Source organism: Pongo pygmaeus, chromosome 8 (genome assembly GCF_028885625.2).
Source record: "Pongo pygmaeus isolate AG05252 chromosome 8, NHGRI_mPonPyg2-v2.0_pri, whole genome shotgun sequence".
NCBI lineage: Eukaryota > Metazoa > Chordata > Mammalia > Primates > Hominidae > Pongo > Pongo pygmaeus.
This window is the reverse complement of record NC_072381.2, coordinates 94016063-94033140: the sequence shown is the minus strand read 5'-3', so window position 1 is coordinate 94033140 and position 17078 is coordinate 94016063. Positions and strand designations below refer to the sequence as shown.

General features: G+C 39.6%; 1 protein-coding gene and 1 pseudogene across 6 annotated transcripts in view; both read right to left on the bottom strand.

Annotated features, from left to right (window-relative positions):
• The window catches only part of STAMBPL1 (STAM binding protein like 1), a 137617-nt gene extending 130516 nt beyond the window's left edge, over positions 1-7101 (bottom strand). For 3 of the 6 annotated variants that reach the window (XM_054435668.2, XM_063670579.1, XM_063670580.1), the window contains exon 1: positions 6679-6746. The gene's annotated coding sequence lies outside the window, so the exon portion shown is untranslated. Of the gene's footprint in view, positions 1-4692; positions 4854-5178 lie in introns of all 6 variants that reach the window. The other 3 variants (XM_054435669.2, XM_054435670.2, XM_054435673.2) reach the window with 3 other exon arrangements.
• Positions 7102-9781: 2680 nt separating this feature from the next.
• On the bottom strand, positions 9782-11017 carry LOC129045064 (pentatricopeptide repeat-containing protein 2, mitochondrial-like; annotated as a pseudogene).
• Positions 11018-17078: the final 6061 nt, after the last annotated feature.

Here is a 17078-nt window from a genome sequence, read left to right as displayed (position 1 = left end):
TTGAAAAAAACAAAGTTCTACACCCACCAATGATTTTTAGTGATTTTCACCTTATTTATCAATTTATTTATTTAGCTTAAGTACTTTATAGATTAAGTAAGCGGTTCCTTTGCCCAGGTTAACAGGAACATTAACATAGGCAGGGCATATTTCAGGCCTCTGTTTCCCAATTTCGTTCCATCCACCATGTCCATTTGTTCCTACAGTTAGAGAAAACTTATCTTGTGGAACAATTTATAAACCAATCTTTCAAGGACAAAACAGATTGGGGAAAAAAAGCCAGAGTCAACCCACCAGAAGACTGAAGCATGAGCCCAAAGACAGAACGGCCTCTCTGTATTTCTAGTGTTAAATGATACAGTTGTAGTGACAGGATAAATAGAATCACAGGGTCCTCAGATGAGCCAAATTTAGCCATAATCATCATTCCTGGCTATAGTTTTCCCTACACTTTTAATTAAAGGTGCATAGCTGATTAGTGCACTAGCAGGCAAGTTTGAAATGAAACACTCTAAAGGGGAATCTGCACCTGAGCCTGTCTCTGAACACAGGCAAATGCAAAACAGGCAGGCAGTGTTCACGGGGAGCTAAAAAGGGTTAAAAATGAGTCATCACTGGCCTCCTGTTTCTAAATTAACCCAGAGAAGCATCAAATCACACAATTAAAATGAATAATTCCTGATGGGCCTCTTAACAGTTATCTCTTGCTTGAGCTTTTGCTGAATCTGGTTTAGTTACTCTGATGCCACTAAACCTAAGTATTGCAGCACTTTAAAAAAAAAAAAAAAAAAAGCCAAATTCACTAAATCTCAAATTCTTTTATCTTTAATCAAATTTAAACTCATGAAATTTAAAATGTTTCTTTAAAAAGAATTGAACTTTTGCCAAATAATATAATGTGTAACTTACACAAAAAGGTAAATCAAAGGATGCAGAGTATATTTTTAATGGTGAGATTTCAAAAGTCCCCTCAACAAAATTATTAGTGTTTTATACTTGCATGCTGGGTACCGAGGATACTGACTGGAGCAAGAAAAGTGGGGGCTTGCCCTCACGGCACTTCAGGGTTCCAACTATCTCCAAAGTAAATCTATCATCTTCAATGTAAAATTAGTACCCAAATGATTGCTAGTTTTCCTTGACGTTTTGGTATTTTGTAAGTAATGCTTTTTATTAAGTTCTTTATTAAGAAGTGTTCCAATTTGCATTTTCACCTATGCTTTAAAAAATTGATTGTTTTGTTTTTGTTTTGTGTAACACTGTTGACATACACAACACATATATCTCTACTTCTACTCAATGATTCTTTGCTGGAGGCAAATTCAACTTTATACAAGACCAAGAAAAAGTTTCACCTACTTAGAACAACACAATACTAGCTATAGATTTCTGAGAGTTTTGAGAACAAACATTTATAAGAATTAATGCAATGAAGTCAAAATATTGGAATCAGTGATGGCAGATTCCATCCTAAAGCTCTGAAGGAGTTAAGAATTGCTTATTCTTCACTGCCACAGGAGTCTTCCCACCTATAAATAAAATCTGTCATCTTATAATTAGACATAATTGCTTCAACAAGTCAAAGAACAACTAAAATTTGCTTTGCCATTACTCTATAAAATATTCTGAATAAGCTGAATTAAAAGGTGGTTAGAAATGTCATTATTACTCCACCACAGCTCACAATGGGAGATACCTGAGACTCTGGGAGTGTGGAGGGAAGTGGATGGCATAGAAGTTTTTCAGAATACTAAAGCTTGCCCCAGAATCTGATATATTATATGAGGGAGGCATAAGAAGCCTTGAGTATAAGGAGAGACATAAGTATTGTATATGCCAACTGTGTTAGGGTAAAGACCCAGAAAATAATCCATTTTAAAGCATATATGAAAACACAAATTGGAGCACTTCTTAATAAAGAACTTAATAAAAACATTACTTACAAAATGTGAAAACATCAAGGAAAAACAGTTATAATCTGGCTACTAATTCTACATTGGAAATGGCAGATCTACATTGGAGAGGACTGGAACACGGAAGCTCCATGAGGACAAGCCCCTACTTTTCTTGCTCTGATCAGTATCCCCAGCACCTGGCATACAGTATAGGAGACAGGGATCCATACAAGTTAGGAAAATAGGTGTTGGAGTCATATTGCCTGGGTTTGACGGCCAGCTCTATCATTTAACAGCCTATGATGCTGAGCAATTCACATAGCTCATTTGTACATTTTTTAATCTGCAAAATGGTACTTAGGCATAAGGTTGTTTAAAGAATAGTAACAAGATTAACAATGAACACATATAGCACTTAATTTTGTGCCAGACATTGTTCTAAACACTTTGCATTTACAGCTATTTATTTAATCCTCCCTAAAACCTTCTGAGATAGAAACTAACGTTTCAACTGAAAAGCAAGGAAACTGAGACTCACAGAAGTTAGTAACTTGTCCAAGGATACGCTACTAGTAAGTGGGGGAAAAAAATCCTGTTTCCAACCACTCCATCATCATTGAGATAAACTTGCGTTAAGGCTTAGCACAGTGCCTGGCATATAACACATCTTCAATAACTAACAGCTATTAATAAATATTGTCAAATGTTTGCAAGATTCTGAGGTTACACCAGGACTCCGCAGGAAAGAATGCTGTAATCCACTGGTGATGTCTCTGTGGGTGTGGAAGGTATTAGTGATCACACTTGTGCCACAGGTTTTCAATCTCTTTCACATAAAACAAAGAATCCTGATATCTGCCTGAGGTTTTCTTTTCTCCATCTCAATGGGATCTGAGATCAGGCTGTCATCCTCAGACACTGGATTATTGCCTTCACTCCCTAATACTAAGCCACTCTCCACCCAACTGCCAAAGTGTTCTTCTGACAACATGCTTTCCTCACTTGCTCCCTTTCAAGGAACCTACAATTGGCTACCACCTCAAATCAAAATTCCACCCCCACCTTTCAAGGGCCTTAATATGACATGGAGGAAACCCGCTTTTAACTTCTGTTCAAGTGCTCAAGAGCCTACTTGTCAAATAAATACTTGGTAGGAATGGCCACGTTTCATTATGCAGAGAATAGCAGTGTTTGTGCTACTTCAGAACAGTGATAAGCAGTTTTTTATTTTACATAATATTTTACTTTTATGTATTTATCTTTGGACATAGCCCAATTATTAAAAATAAATTGAGAATCTCATTTTACTTTCATTCAGAATGAAACAAGCTTGATCAGAGAAGGACATAAAAAGACGAATTTCAGGAATAAAATTTGCATTATTATTACCCACTAGAAAGTTAATATCCAAGTAAATTTCAGATAGCTTTCTAAGCTGTCATCCTGAAAGTGGAACCTGAATAACCAGGAGACTTTCTAATGATAGGAGATGGAAAGTCAGAACTAAAACGAACAAAAAAAAGGAGTCTTAACATCCTTAATATTCAAGACAATGCACCCATTTCCAAAAGAGTACCTTGAAAGGTTAACTAGAGCAAATCAAGACATAAGAATTACTGGTGTTTATATCAAGGGACTTCTTTTAATAAACACAAGTTACTAAGCAACCACCAGTCAAATTAATGTCTCTAAGCCAACCACATCAATGGAAAAAAATAACACGGATTTAACTTAAAAGTTAGAGCAGCAAACAATATGTGTTTTGAAGACTCAGCAATATGCCAAATGTTAAATTGGCCTGTCCACTTGACAGGCAGAGATGCAAGATTGTACTAGAAGTTAATCTGATTTGCTTAGAAATGCAAATAATTTCTGACAAAAGCCACATCCAGATGTAGCTACATCCAGATTATTCCTGAGTTGAACATTCTGATGTCAACTCAGGATTTCTGAATGTACATTCACACGTTCAATTGGACAGTTCACATGTTGAGATAGCTGGAATAAGCAAGTCAACAGGTACCAATAGTATTTTTTGTTGGTTTTTGTTTTGTTTTAGAGTTTTGTTTTTGTTTTGTTTTGATTTTGTTATTGTTTCTTCAATCGAGGATGTTGGCCTTCTTAGCTGATTATATGAACTGGGATTCAATTTGATGAAATGTTTGGTGATTCATATAAAGTTATGATTTAAAAAATAGCAGAAGAGGTGATGTAGTAAAAAAGGATGAGTTCATGTCCTCTGTAGGGACATGGATGAAGCTGGAAACCATCATTCTCAGCAAACTATCGCAAGGGCAAAAAACCAAACACCGCATGTTCTCACTCATAGGTGGGAACTGAACAATGAGAACACTTGGACACAGGAAGGGGAACATCATACACCGGGGCCTGTCATGGGGTGGGGGGAGGGGGGAGGGATAGCATTAGGAGATATACCTAATGTAAATGATGAGTTAATGGGTGCAGCACACCAACATGGCACATATATACATATGTAACAAACCTGCACGTTGTGCACATGTACCCTAGAACTTAAAGTATAATAATAATAATAATGAGACATTCTAAAATTTGTCATTTATTTAGCAAATATTTATCAAAGAGCTGCTACGCATCAGCCCTAAGGAATGGAAAGCTGGCTCTAATATCTTCAGGGATAACCATGAGTCATTTCCTGTAGTTTCAGTTGAAGCCATCTATAAATCTTTCATAAGGTCAAGAAAAAGATATTAGTAGTAGACAGAATCACAAATCCAGTAGATTAATTAAAACGTCTCTAATTCGTAAATGTACCCACCAGGAAAGCACCTAGCACTTCCTGGACGGAATCTACATTATTTTCTCTCACATTCCTTCTACTTCTCATGTTTTGGGCAAGAATTATCAGCCTTCTTTTCCTGTAAAATGCAATCTCATTTCTTGGATTGTAGCTGTAAATTCTTACAGCTGGGAAGGGTCCTAAAGGAAGGAAATGATCAAACGGTGTTAATTAAGTCCTATGTGCTGAAAGTAAGAAGAGAGAACTATTATTAACAATTCTTTATAACTATTTTTATCAGTCCTTCTTAGGAATCAACCCCAAAGACACTCTCTCCTCCAGAAGCAAATCTCTCTATTGAGGACATCCTCAGGAAACTGGTTCCTCACTATTCCCTCCAAGCCTCCCACAAACCGTAAGAATCCTATGAAACAGAGCAAGAGTACCAAGAAACAGGCCTTGAAGGTTGAGATAGGGGTAAAGGACTTAGGTTATCTGCCTTATAATTTAAATTTTGGTGCTTACTTTATAGGTGAGGATAAGAAAACAAGTTTCTTCTTGAAATTCCCAAGAACCAGTTGCTACATAAATTACAGCCAAAGTATACGCAAAAGCAGATTCTTGGTGGCAATTTGCTGTATCTGTGTCTGAACAGAAAACAATCAGCCAATTCATTTTCCAGGTAGATTCCAATAACACTTTATGCCTTTGAATGGAGAAGCTCTCATGGTGCAAATGGTAAACAAAAAGAGCCTACTGCTCAGCGACACATTAACTTGTATTAAAAATAAAGATATGTATAGTGTAGCTACACAATGCCCACTATAATCCAGTGGCAGAGTATATTTTTGAAGTACAATGTAGCATCCATCCTGAAAACACAAAATTTCCAATGGAAACAAGGTCGGGATAAAAACAAAACACGGTGGCTTAATTTCTGTGTAAAACAACCGTCAAAACCTACCCTCAAAAAAATTGACACGAACAATCAAACATTCAGGTATAATTTATCTGCTGGAACAAATCTACGTTATTGACCTTGACAGGGCCTTAAATCATGAGACCATAAACCAGCATCCTAGTGATATCTATTATGTCTTCGGAAATAGCTTAAAATCCAGGACTTCATGTTATTGTCAGTAACGAGCAAGATGTTTGGAAAGCAGTGTGCTCACTGGGGCTTACTTTGAAAGCTGTCTTTTTTACTTATTACCGAACACTGATTCCCAGGAAGCAAGCCACCCCACCCCACTTCCCAGGCACTTGATTTTTTTTTTTTTTCAAACCTCTAGATTGGGTTCCGTTTCCTGAATTACTTATTCCTTATATAAATTTTCTTTTAAACTTCAGCAATTATGGCACCTTAGGCTCTGGGGGTATCAGCAGCGTGGGTTGTTTTAGAGAAAGTTCTGAAAAAAATATATTTTGGAGACATTCCATTTCTTTGTGCATCTCACTGGGGGCTTTCGGTGAAAGCTTTAAGTTATTCAGGTGAGGGGCAATGTCTTAGTCGCTCATAAATGGCATAAAAGTAACATCATCTGGAAAGGCATGGCACCTGCTCGGCCGGGGTAAAGGTCTGTTTTTCTAACCCTCGCCCCTCCCTCCTCCACACCGCGCCGCTAGAGACAGTGCAGTGGTCCTCCCAAGGTCGACATCATCTCCAAGGCTGCACCCAGGGCTGAACCAAAAAAACAGGCGCACCCACGTATAGGTCACGGCCAGAGTCCCGCCCTGCCACCAGCAGCCAGGGCTTCCTGCCTCCCTATCAAGGTGAAACTAACCCAGAGGGCCCAGCGGAGGGGCGCACGCAGGCGGCGCGGATGGAGGCGGCCGATTGCAAGACTGGCAGGAAGGAAGCGATCAGCCGCCAAAGTGCATTTTTTCCTCCCCCAGAGCCAGCCCGGGACCGGACGCTGCCAGCGGAAGGGCCGGCGCGCGCCAGGCCACGAGGCAGACACACCCGCCGTGCGCACTTCCCTGTCCGGTGCGCGCTCTCACCCACGCGCGCGCGCCGCTACTCACTAGCAACCCTCGGTATCCGCAGCCCGTATGGGACGGCGACTGCGACGGCTGCCCCCCCGTGCCTGTCGTGTGGCCTTGGCATCCGTCCGGCTGCTGCAACCCGGGCCGCGGTAGCTTTTACTGGAAGGCGTTGCAGCGGGGTGATACCGGCACCCGGCGACGAGGAGTCCGCTCGTTTGCCTCGGCCGTGCCTCCTCCCGCTTCTCCTCTGCCGACCGATGGAGCTTTGCTGGTTCCACTCGCGCGGGCTACGTGCGTCGTTCTCCTCCTCCTCGCTGTCGGACACCCCAGCGCAGGGGACGAACAGCGTCCTCGCAAACCCACGCGCAGGCCGGCCGACCCCGAACCTGCAGCAACCTTCCCTGCTGCCGCTGCTGCAGGAAAATAAATTGTCACTGCGATGGTCCCGGCCTCCCCTGCCCCGGCCCCTGGGTGCCGCCTCCGCCTCTGCCTCCGCCCCCTCCTCTGTGGCGGCGGCGGCGGCGGCGGCGGCTTCCCGCATTCTGCAGAAAAAGCTCGCAGGTGGAAGGAAGCAGGGCCCCTGCGGATGGCCTAGAGCGAGAGTGAAGCGGTTGGGTGCGACTTTCGCATCTGAAACCCTGCACGTCTTCTCCCCAGACCGGAACCACCTAAACTCCCTTTTGCTCCACCATCAATTTCACCGAGATATACAGGAGTGGTGCCTTTTAAGACTGCGCAGTACACAAGCCTTGATGCAGCTGACCGTTAAACTGTCACTGGAGTCTGGGGAAGGATAGGGTTTTGGTGAAAATCCCACTTACACCTCATATTAGGAATTCCTTTTTGATATTTATCCACAACTGGCTACGCCAACTATTAAGCATCTTAGCTCTTCCCCCTACCCACAATTTGTGTGTACTTGGAAAATACGAAGTATTAGAATATCTCCTGGATGTTATGTTACTATCACATGTGGTGTTCTTACTGCAGTTCTGGCACTGTGTCAGGCGGTCGGTACACAAAATCTTACTCCATCTGCCACAACCCTGTATATAAAAGGGACTCATTTTTTGTTTTTGTTTTTTCCATGAACGAGAGACAGAGAAGTAAAATAATTTATCCCAGGTTATTCACCTAGAAAGCAGTAGAAGCTAAAATTTAAACTCTGATCCAACACTGAAAGCTGTTTCTATTGGCTTGACAGGTTCTATTAACTGATAAACATTTTATGAAGACTGCTGCTGCTGGATGAAATAGAGTCGCTTTTCTTGAGCTTGGTTGGGAGCTTACTTCCAAGTGAGAGAAATGGCTGCAGAGTGGGGTGGGGAAACACTGGCTTTTCTTAGTTAGCCTTTCCTCTGGAAACCAAAATTCTAGCCCTGGCTCAGCCACCAACTGAGTTATTTGGTCTCAGGCATTTCACCTTCTTAAGCCTCATCTCCCTGGATTCTTTTTTTTTTAAATGAAGAGTTTGATTGTTGGAGGCAGCCTGCAGCCTTGCTTTTTAAGAAGCAACAGTGTTGTTTTTCTTAGTTTGAAGTTGGTTCCAAATGTTGAAGTTAGGAAATTTCACAGAAATTCAGACTTTTCACATTTTCTGTAAAATTGTAACATCAGACATTTGGTCCATGGCGAGTTCTAGCACCCATCAGCTGAAGCTGAATAGCAGGTGTCCCCTTTAGACTGTGAAGACACTCTTCAGTTTTCCACAGTCCCCACCACTCCCATACACCCCCACCTCACTGACATTTGAAAATATGGTAGGCATTTGAGTTTGCAGTATTGGACCAGATAATCTCATGACCTACTGGACAATTTAAAATTCAGTGGTAATTAAGAAGGTTAGCCAGATTCCTAAAAAGCACTATGAAACAAAAAATTCCACATACCTATTTAGAGTGGTCATTGATCATGGTGTTGCTATCTAGCATCCAAATTCTCATAAAAGCCAAAATGGCCCAATACCCATCATCCTCTGCTCCCCGGCGGCTAGAGTACCATTTTGTGACCCAACATCAGCCTCAGAGACTCCTGTACAGTTATTTGAATCTGGTTTATGTGTTTCAAGAAGAAACATTTTAGAAATGTCTCCATTATCTGTGAAGTGGGTTTTGTGTTCAGGGACAGTAGTGCCAGAGGTAACACTGTGGCAGTGCCAGTGGTGCCCTAAGTGAGCTGTTTGAATGGTATGATGACCCACCTGTTCTAATTTCAGCTGCTAAGCTTCCCTTCCTGTGTAAGGAGCCTGATTTGCCAAACTTCCTGTCTCTTTGGTATGCTGCTTAATGACTTTCCGATATATTTCTCTTCTGATTCAGTTAGCCAGAAATGATTTCAGTGTTGCGACCAAGAACTCTGATATAGCAACTTTAGGTGTGATTTAAGTTATTTCCCTTTTATTAATTGAGTTAATGAAGAGCAAGCACCAGTGTATTTATACAACTTTTATCTTAGAGAATTTTAAAGTGACCTATAGTTTTACTTGCATTTTTGAAGATTCACTCTCAATAGTAATTTAAAATCCAGATTTCCTTTTGCTCCAGAACCTTTATTTCTCTTATTTTTGAGACAATTTTACCCTACTAAACCTTGAATGAAGATTTCACATCTATATGCAAATACACATAAGCACTATTATTTTGCAGATGAGAAAATGAGGGCTCAAGTTACAGAATACCTGAAGGCAGAGCAGTGAGGAAATCCTGGGCTATTTTCTGATATGGTAGAACAGGGTTTCGGACTTCCTGAATTCAGCAAAGGTATAATTTGCAAGTAATTACTCCCTTGAAAATCAGAGTTGACCACACTTGTAGTGAAATTAATTCCTGATAGTGCCTACTGGGTTCCACTCCAGTACTGGAAGCTGGACTGGAGACAGTGAACATGTTCCTTCACGGATCCTCAGTAGTGTGCACAGGGGAAGCCTGCTTTCTAAGGGAGCTGAGCTTTCTGTGCTTGTATCTAGATCTTCACAGTGGCGCGACATAACTTCTCGGAGAGCAGCATGCCACCATTCAGTGATTTTAGGGAGGAAATCAAGTGTCAATGTAGTGTCTGCTGAAGTGTGATGCCTGCTTCTTAGGGAAGCCAATAACTCACTGGAAGCAGGTCTTCGTACCCACAGGTGGATTGAAACTAGGGTTTACTCAGCCAACAGGGACTGGCCAAGCGCCTGGAAGGTCTAACAGGTGACCATCCTGTTGTTTTATGGCAACATATGGGATTTCCCGTCCCTTACATTTTTAAAGGGATGTCACAGAGCAGAACATCCAAAGTGTAAGTGGTGACCTGGACAATGATGTGCAGTTTTCCATACATCTCATGAAATCTGGCCACAAAGACAAGCACATCTTTCCCTTTTTCCCTCACTTTGGCCAGCAGTTCCTCTGAGAACTCACGTCTTTCAATGAATCTTGATACATTTCCTTCTGCAACGCCCTTTAGTATCTCTATCACAGTTGCTAACATATTTGACTGGATATGGATGATCATGTTTAGTAAACTTTATGCTTTCTGGATTCATGATGTGAGAAAAAAATGGACATAGCTTTTGCCACCTGGTTCTGATGTCACAGGAAACAGGATGCTGTCCTGGAGAGAACTCCTTTGATTAGGGCTTCTTTTCTTAATGTAATACAGACTTTGAAAGATTCAGAGCTATTCAGTTTGTAGCCAATTGCAAAATCAAGAACATAAGTATCCTGGTGAACTTTCCATCTGGGTTTTGCATCTCTGTCAATATTTCCAAAGCACTTATATATTTGCTTTTGATAAATAACATAACCATCAAAATAGTAAATTGTGTGGAGTCTGAGAACCGTTGTAAATACTCGTCTTTCATGAGCTCCATTGCATATTCCTCAAGATTCGAGTCATAACACAGTCTTATGAAAAGTGGTCCAAACTTAAATTCCGCCAAAGTGACATTTTTGTTTTCTGTATGGTACTTGCAAGTGATGTTTTTAGCCAGTTCCACATGGTCCCAGGACTCACGCGAATGAAGTAGGGTTCTCAACTTCCCCTTCAAGATGAGCTTGTTCAAGTTCAATTTCTCTTCCAAGTTTCTAAAATAGATTTCTGCAGTGCCAGGAAGATTATATGCAACAGCCACCTTCTTATGCTGAAATTCTTTTAATTTCACAATATTATCTGTAAGTAGATATCTTTTTGCTCCAAGAGGACAGTGGCAGCAGGTGGAGCCGGAGCCTCTCATCCCGGGATACACTGAAATCTGCGGCACTGGCAGAAGAGCTCATCTGGAGGACCAAAATGCCGCAGCCATACTGTCTCAGACTATACCAACTCCAGACTTTTTTAAAAGATAGGATTCTCTTTCTCTTACCAGTAATATTAACAAATGTTGCTTATCAATAAACATTTCTTCATTACTGGTGAGGGTCCAATGAAATCAGCCCTCTTATCTGGTGGTGTGATTTTGCTACAGTGCTGGAAAGGATTTCGTCAGTGTGTCAAGGAACATTCTAAAATGTACTCTTCCCATCGCCCACAGTAATTCCACTTCTAAGAAGCAATTTATTCTAAGGAAATCTGAAATAAAGAATAAGATTCCTCCACTGAGAGATTTATGACCAACTTTGGGTATTAAAATTATGTTTACGACGGATTTTTAATGATGTTGAAACTGCTTGTGATACAATGTTAAGCAAACAACACAAAATTGCATGCATATATATCTCAAGTAGGTAAATCTTAAATAAGAATACAGGAGCAAATCCAGGAGAAATTATTTAAATGGCCTCCTAGAGATTGGTTATGGGCAATTATGGTTGACTTCTTTATACTTTACTATAATTTTAATTTTTCTATAAAGGACATGCTTTCCTTTTATTTTGGAAGAAAAAACATTTAGTAATTAAAAAATAAACAGGCCTGGCGTGGTGGCTTATGCCTGTAATCCTAGCCCTTTGGGTGGCTGAGGTGGGTGGATCACGTGAGCCCAGGAATTCAAGACCAGCCTCTACTAAAAATACAAAAAATTAGCCAGGTATGGTGGTGCACACCTGTAGTCCCAGCTACTCAGGAGGCAGACGTGGGGGAATCACCTGAGCCTGGGAGGTTGAGGCTGCCATGAGCTGTGATACTGCCACTGGGCTCCAGCCTGGGCAAAAGAATGAGACGCTGTCTCTAAAAATAAAAAATTGAAAAAAAAGAAAACAGATTTGGCAGCCAGATAAATATGAGGTGGAATCTGCCACAGTACCTCATTCATGATGGGTACAATATAAATATTTGAGAAAAGGACAAAGGCAAGAATAAAGAAGAGAGAAAGGAAGGAAAGGCACATTATTTCATAAAGAAGAGTGATGAATTGAGTGATTGTGACTCCCCTGTCATTTGCTTAGTTTATGCCATTCATGGAAATAGGCCATTACATTCTAAATTGGTTCATTAACTCATGCTGCATTTGAGTATTTCCCAACTGATGACAAGTGACAAGACATTAATGCCTTTCTCACTGAATGGGGAATATGGAGCCAGCACTCAGATTTTTTTCTGTTCCACAACATCAAAGCTAGATCTGTTCTGAGAAGCTGCCATAGCCTCAAAGTGTTGGTATTCAAGACAAAGAGGACCTTTCCTGCCTCTGACTGGTCTTAATGTGGAGGTCTGTCACTCTGTCTTTAAGGTACCTCAGAGGCCACGAGCTTGGAGTAATCTCTCATCTCCCCATCTGGCAACGCCCTACTAGGATCTTATTTCTTGGAACTGATGATACAAAAAGAGAATATTTAGTGTTGAATTTACCTTAATCAGGAGATTAAAACTATTTTCATATACTGTACTGGAATCGTTTGGTGTATGCACACAAAGTGTTGGTTCTCATTGGCTGTTCTTGCTGACACCAGATAGGCTGGAGTCCTTGTTCTTTGTTTTAAATTTAGAATTTTCTGGCTCTGGATTATCTCTAAAGACAAAGCATCCAGGGAAAGAAAAGAACTAGGACTCAAATGATTCTATTGGAAAAAAATATCCTTCTCAGAGATTATTATGCACTTAAAAGTATGTACCTCAGAAATTGTTATATTATTGAAAACACATGTTTTTAAAATTCTGGCTTTGTTATTGTTTATACCAGTAGTTCTCAAAATATGGCTCAGGGATCCCTGTCAGCCTGTAAGATAAAAACTATTAAAAAAAAAAACACACAAACACGTTGTTTGGCTTTTTCACTGTCATTCTCATGGATTTGCAGTGGAGTACGTCAGCTATACGTATGATATCACCACAGCTATAATGCAAATGCAGATGGGAGAATCCAGTCATCTCTTAAGCCAGACTCAAAAGATATTTGTAAAAATAGAAAGCAATGACAGTTTTCTCACTAATTTTTGTTTCGTTCTGGGAAATAAATTGTAATAAAAATGTGAATATTTAGTTTAACATGTCATTAATTTACTATTTTTAAATAAATTAATAAAATATGTTTAAAGTTTTTGCTTTATTTTTCAATGCAGTAAACACGGGCAGATATAACCCACAGAAACAAAAGCTCTCTGGAATCCTCAATCATTTTTAAAGATAGTTTTTAAAAACATAAAGAAACCCTTTAGGCCAAAACGTTTGAGAAACACTGGTCTATGCTATTAAAGAGTAATAAGTTCCAAATAACCTATTTTTTTATTTGAGGAATTATAACTATGGTAATTTAGCCCGTGTCATTAAATGCAGGAAGCAACTGCTCCAAAACTGGAAACAGCAGGCACAGTTGATTTTTTCCACTCATTTGATTTATTTTGGTTTTGGTGCTTTCTTCCTGTTACTTTAAACTAAGACAATTTTGTATCCATTATGTCCCCATATCCAGATACTGAATGAGGTTTGGGAAATACATGGAATCTTTTCCTCTGCTGCCATTTACAAATTATCCTGGACCTAACCTACCTGAGCTTATTTTTTCCCATTTGAAAACGGGGAATAATGGCTCTAGATTGCTCTTAAGGTAGTTATGAAGGAAGTGAGAAAGCATTCTGAAAAATTATGTGCTTTGCAGATATTAATATAGGGCTTACTACTAGTAAACATTTCAATATACAGGCAGCCATTTGATGAAAAATGTAAATTCTCTTTTCTGCTGATATTATTTAACCCCTTCGATTTAGGTACATAAGGCATTGGTAAATGTGGACCAAATATTAATAGTGTTTGGGGTGTTAGATTTTTTTAAAATACCTTTTTTTTGCAGGCTGATTTACAAATGTAAAATATATGTTTACAAGGGCAGAAAGGTGGAAGGAGACCTGGCGAGAGGTCATAGAACAGCATCTGATCCCCACAATCAAAATATATAAATATACTCTGTAAAAATTGCGTCTCCCCTGGGGCTGCTCCAGTGCAACAGAAATCCTTCCATCATAGAATTTTGCTGTTATTTAACAGCTGTACAGTAGGTTTGAGCAGCTTCCTTTTAAAAGAAAAGTGGTAGATATACAAGATGGCACTGTATCGGCATTTAAATTTTCTTTGGTCAGGAAAAAAAAATCTGTTTAAAGAAAAATGTGACCACTGGATATTTTACTGGAGTAAATAATGCTATCTTAAAATGCAACTCTTTATCTATGGCTATATCAGCAAAGACATGACCTTTCCAAGGACAAATATTAAAAATTGCAAATCCCTAAGTACATATTTGGGCATGTGCTTCTGGGCTTAACACTCAGGCTCATAATGCTGTAACACTATGTCTTAGTCTGTTCAGGCTGCAATAACAAAATGTCACAGACTGGTTGGTTTAAACAACAGAAATCTGTTTCTCACAGTTCTGGAGACAGAGAAGTCCAAGGTCAAGGCACCTGCTGATTCAGTCCTGGTAAAGGTCCTATTCCTGGCTTGCAGATTGCTGCCTTCTAGCTATGCCCTCATAAGGCTGAGAGCGAGATCTCTGTAAGGTCAGCAATCCTATCAGATTGGTGCCTATCCGTGTGACTTCATTTAACCTTAATTACCTCCTAAAAACCCTTTCTCCAAATACAGTCACATTGGGGGCTAGAAATTTCACATATGAATTTTGGGAGGTTACCTGTTATTTGCCATTTGAAAGTAAGTACAAAATAGACCTTGGATGAAGCCACATAGTTTCATACCAGTCTCTGAGGAACTACAGCATTGCAAAGGAGTTGTAATCATGGATTGGTCATTTTATACATTAATTTATTCAATTTTTCTGATTAAATGCCAAACTTTGTCATCGTAATTCACTCTGTCATAATATATTATTTATATTTTCAGAGGCTTGCGTGAACACAAAGAAATGCATGCCCCTCTCCAAAAAGAGAAGGAGAATTTCTAATAAGTTGTTGATATTGTCTTTCTTTGACTTAATAATTTTATTTTAATCAGAGAAACCACTATCATTCTTTGAGGTGGAAAACAGGGTGCCCTCTGAGCAAGAAGAACCTTCAAGTTTTAGTATCAGAAGGTATCAGAAATATCATTTAGTCCAATTTCCTTACTTTATAAAAGAGAAAACAGATCTTGAAAGTGCCAATAACTTATCCAAGTCATTGAAGACTGGAACTACATCTAGTTATCTGTTCCATTCTGATCAGGAAACATGATTAGCTTGCTACTGCCTAGGTTTCTTAAAGATGGATTAAACATTTAAACATAAGACCTAAAACCATAAAAATCCTAAAAGAAAACCTAGGCAATACCATTCAGGACATAGGCATGGGCAAAGACTTCATGACTAAAACACCAAAGGCAATGGCAACAAAAGCCAAAATTGACAAATGGGATCTAATTAAAGAGAGAGCTTCTGCACAGCAAAAGAAACTATCATCAGAGTGAACAGACAACCTACAGAATGGGAGAAAATTTTTACAATCTATCCACCTGACAAAGGGCTAATATCCAGAATCTACAAAGAACTTAAACAAATTTACAAGAAAAAAAAACCGATCAAAAAGTGGGTGAAGGATATGAACAGACACTTTTCAAAAGAAGACATTTATGCAGCCAACAAACATGTGAAAGAAACTTCATCATCACTGGTCATTCAAGAAATTCAAATCAAAACCACAATGAGATACCATCTCACACCAGTTAGAATGGCGATTATTAAAAAGTCTGGAAACAATAGATGCTGGAAACAATAGATGCTGGAGAAATAGGAATGCTTTTACACTGTTGGTGGTAGTGTAAATTAATTCAACCATTGTGGATGATAGTGTGGCAATTCTTCAAGGATCTAGAACTAGAAATACCATTTGACCTGGCAATCTAATTACTGGGTATATATCCAAAGGATTATAAATCATTCTACTCTAGAGACACATGTACACGTATGCTTATTGCAGCACTATTCACAATAGCAAAGGAATGGAACCAACCCAAATGCCCATCAATGATAGACTGGATAAAGAAAATGTAGCACATATACAGCATGGAATACTATGCAGCCATAAAAAATGAGTTCATGTCCTTTGCAAGGACATGGATGAAGCTGGAAACCATCATTCTCAGCAAACTAACACAGGAACAGAAAACCCAACACCACATGTTCTCACTCGTAAGTGGGAATTGAACCATGAGAACATATGGACACAGGGAGGGGAACATCATACATGGGGGCATGACAGGGGGAGGGGAGCAAGGGGAGGGATAACATCAGGATAAATACCTAATGTAGATGACAGGTTGATGGGTGTGGCAAACCACCATGGCACGTGTATATCTACGTAACAAACTTGCACGTTCTGCACATGTATCCCAGAACTTAAAGTATGTAAAAAAAAAAAATTCGATAGGCACCTGTGTTCAACCAAACAGCCATTATTGGCCCCAAGACAGTTGAATTTTAGGTCATCAGGTGTGATCTTTAGAAAATTAAGGTTGAGTCGATGACCCTTTTTACTCTCTTGATCCAAAATGTTCTTCTTTACTTGGATTATTGGAACCATGAGCACAAGCCACTGTGGCAGAAAGTGAAGCTATTTACTCCAATGGTTAAGAGAAAAAACTCTGGAACCAGACAGACCTGGGAAGCTTAGTTTGCCACTTTGCAGTTGTGTGGCCTTTGAGCCAGTAAATTAATTTGTTTCCTCATCTATACAACAGGGAGAATAATCCTCATTTAAAGAGAGTTTGTGAATATTCGTGAGCTGGTCTACTAAAGTGCTTAGCCTGTGTGGATACCCAATAAATTATCATCATCATAGTTAGTAGTAAAAGACGATTCTCAATTAGAAAGTAGTAGTTAAGGTTGAAACAGATGAAGAGACATCCCTGAGCTATCCTGTAAGTTCATTAATTCACGCACACAGCAATAGGAAGTTGTGTGAGGGGGGGAAGCAAAATCTGTCTTTGTATTTACAGGGCATTTAGCATGCAAATATCCAAGCTTACTTTTCTGGACAGTGATGCACTTTACTTAAGTATTTGGTTTCTGTTTCAGCCCTGATGTCAGGGCCAAAAAGAGA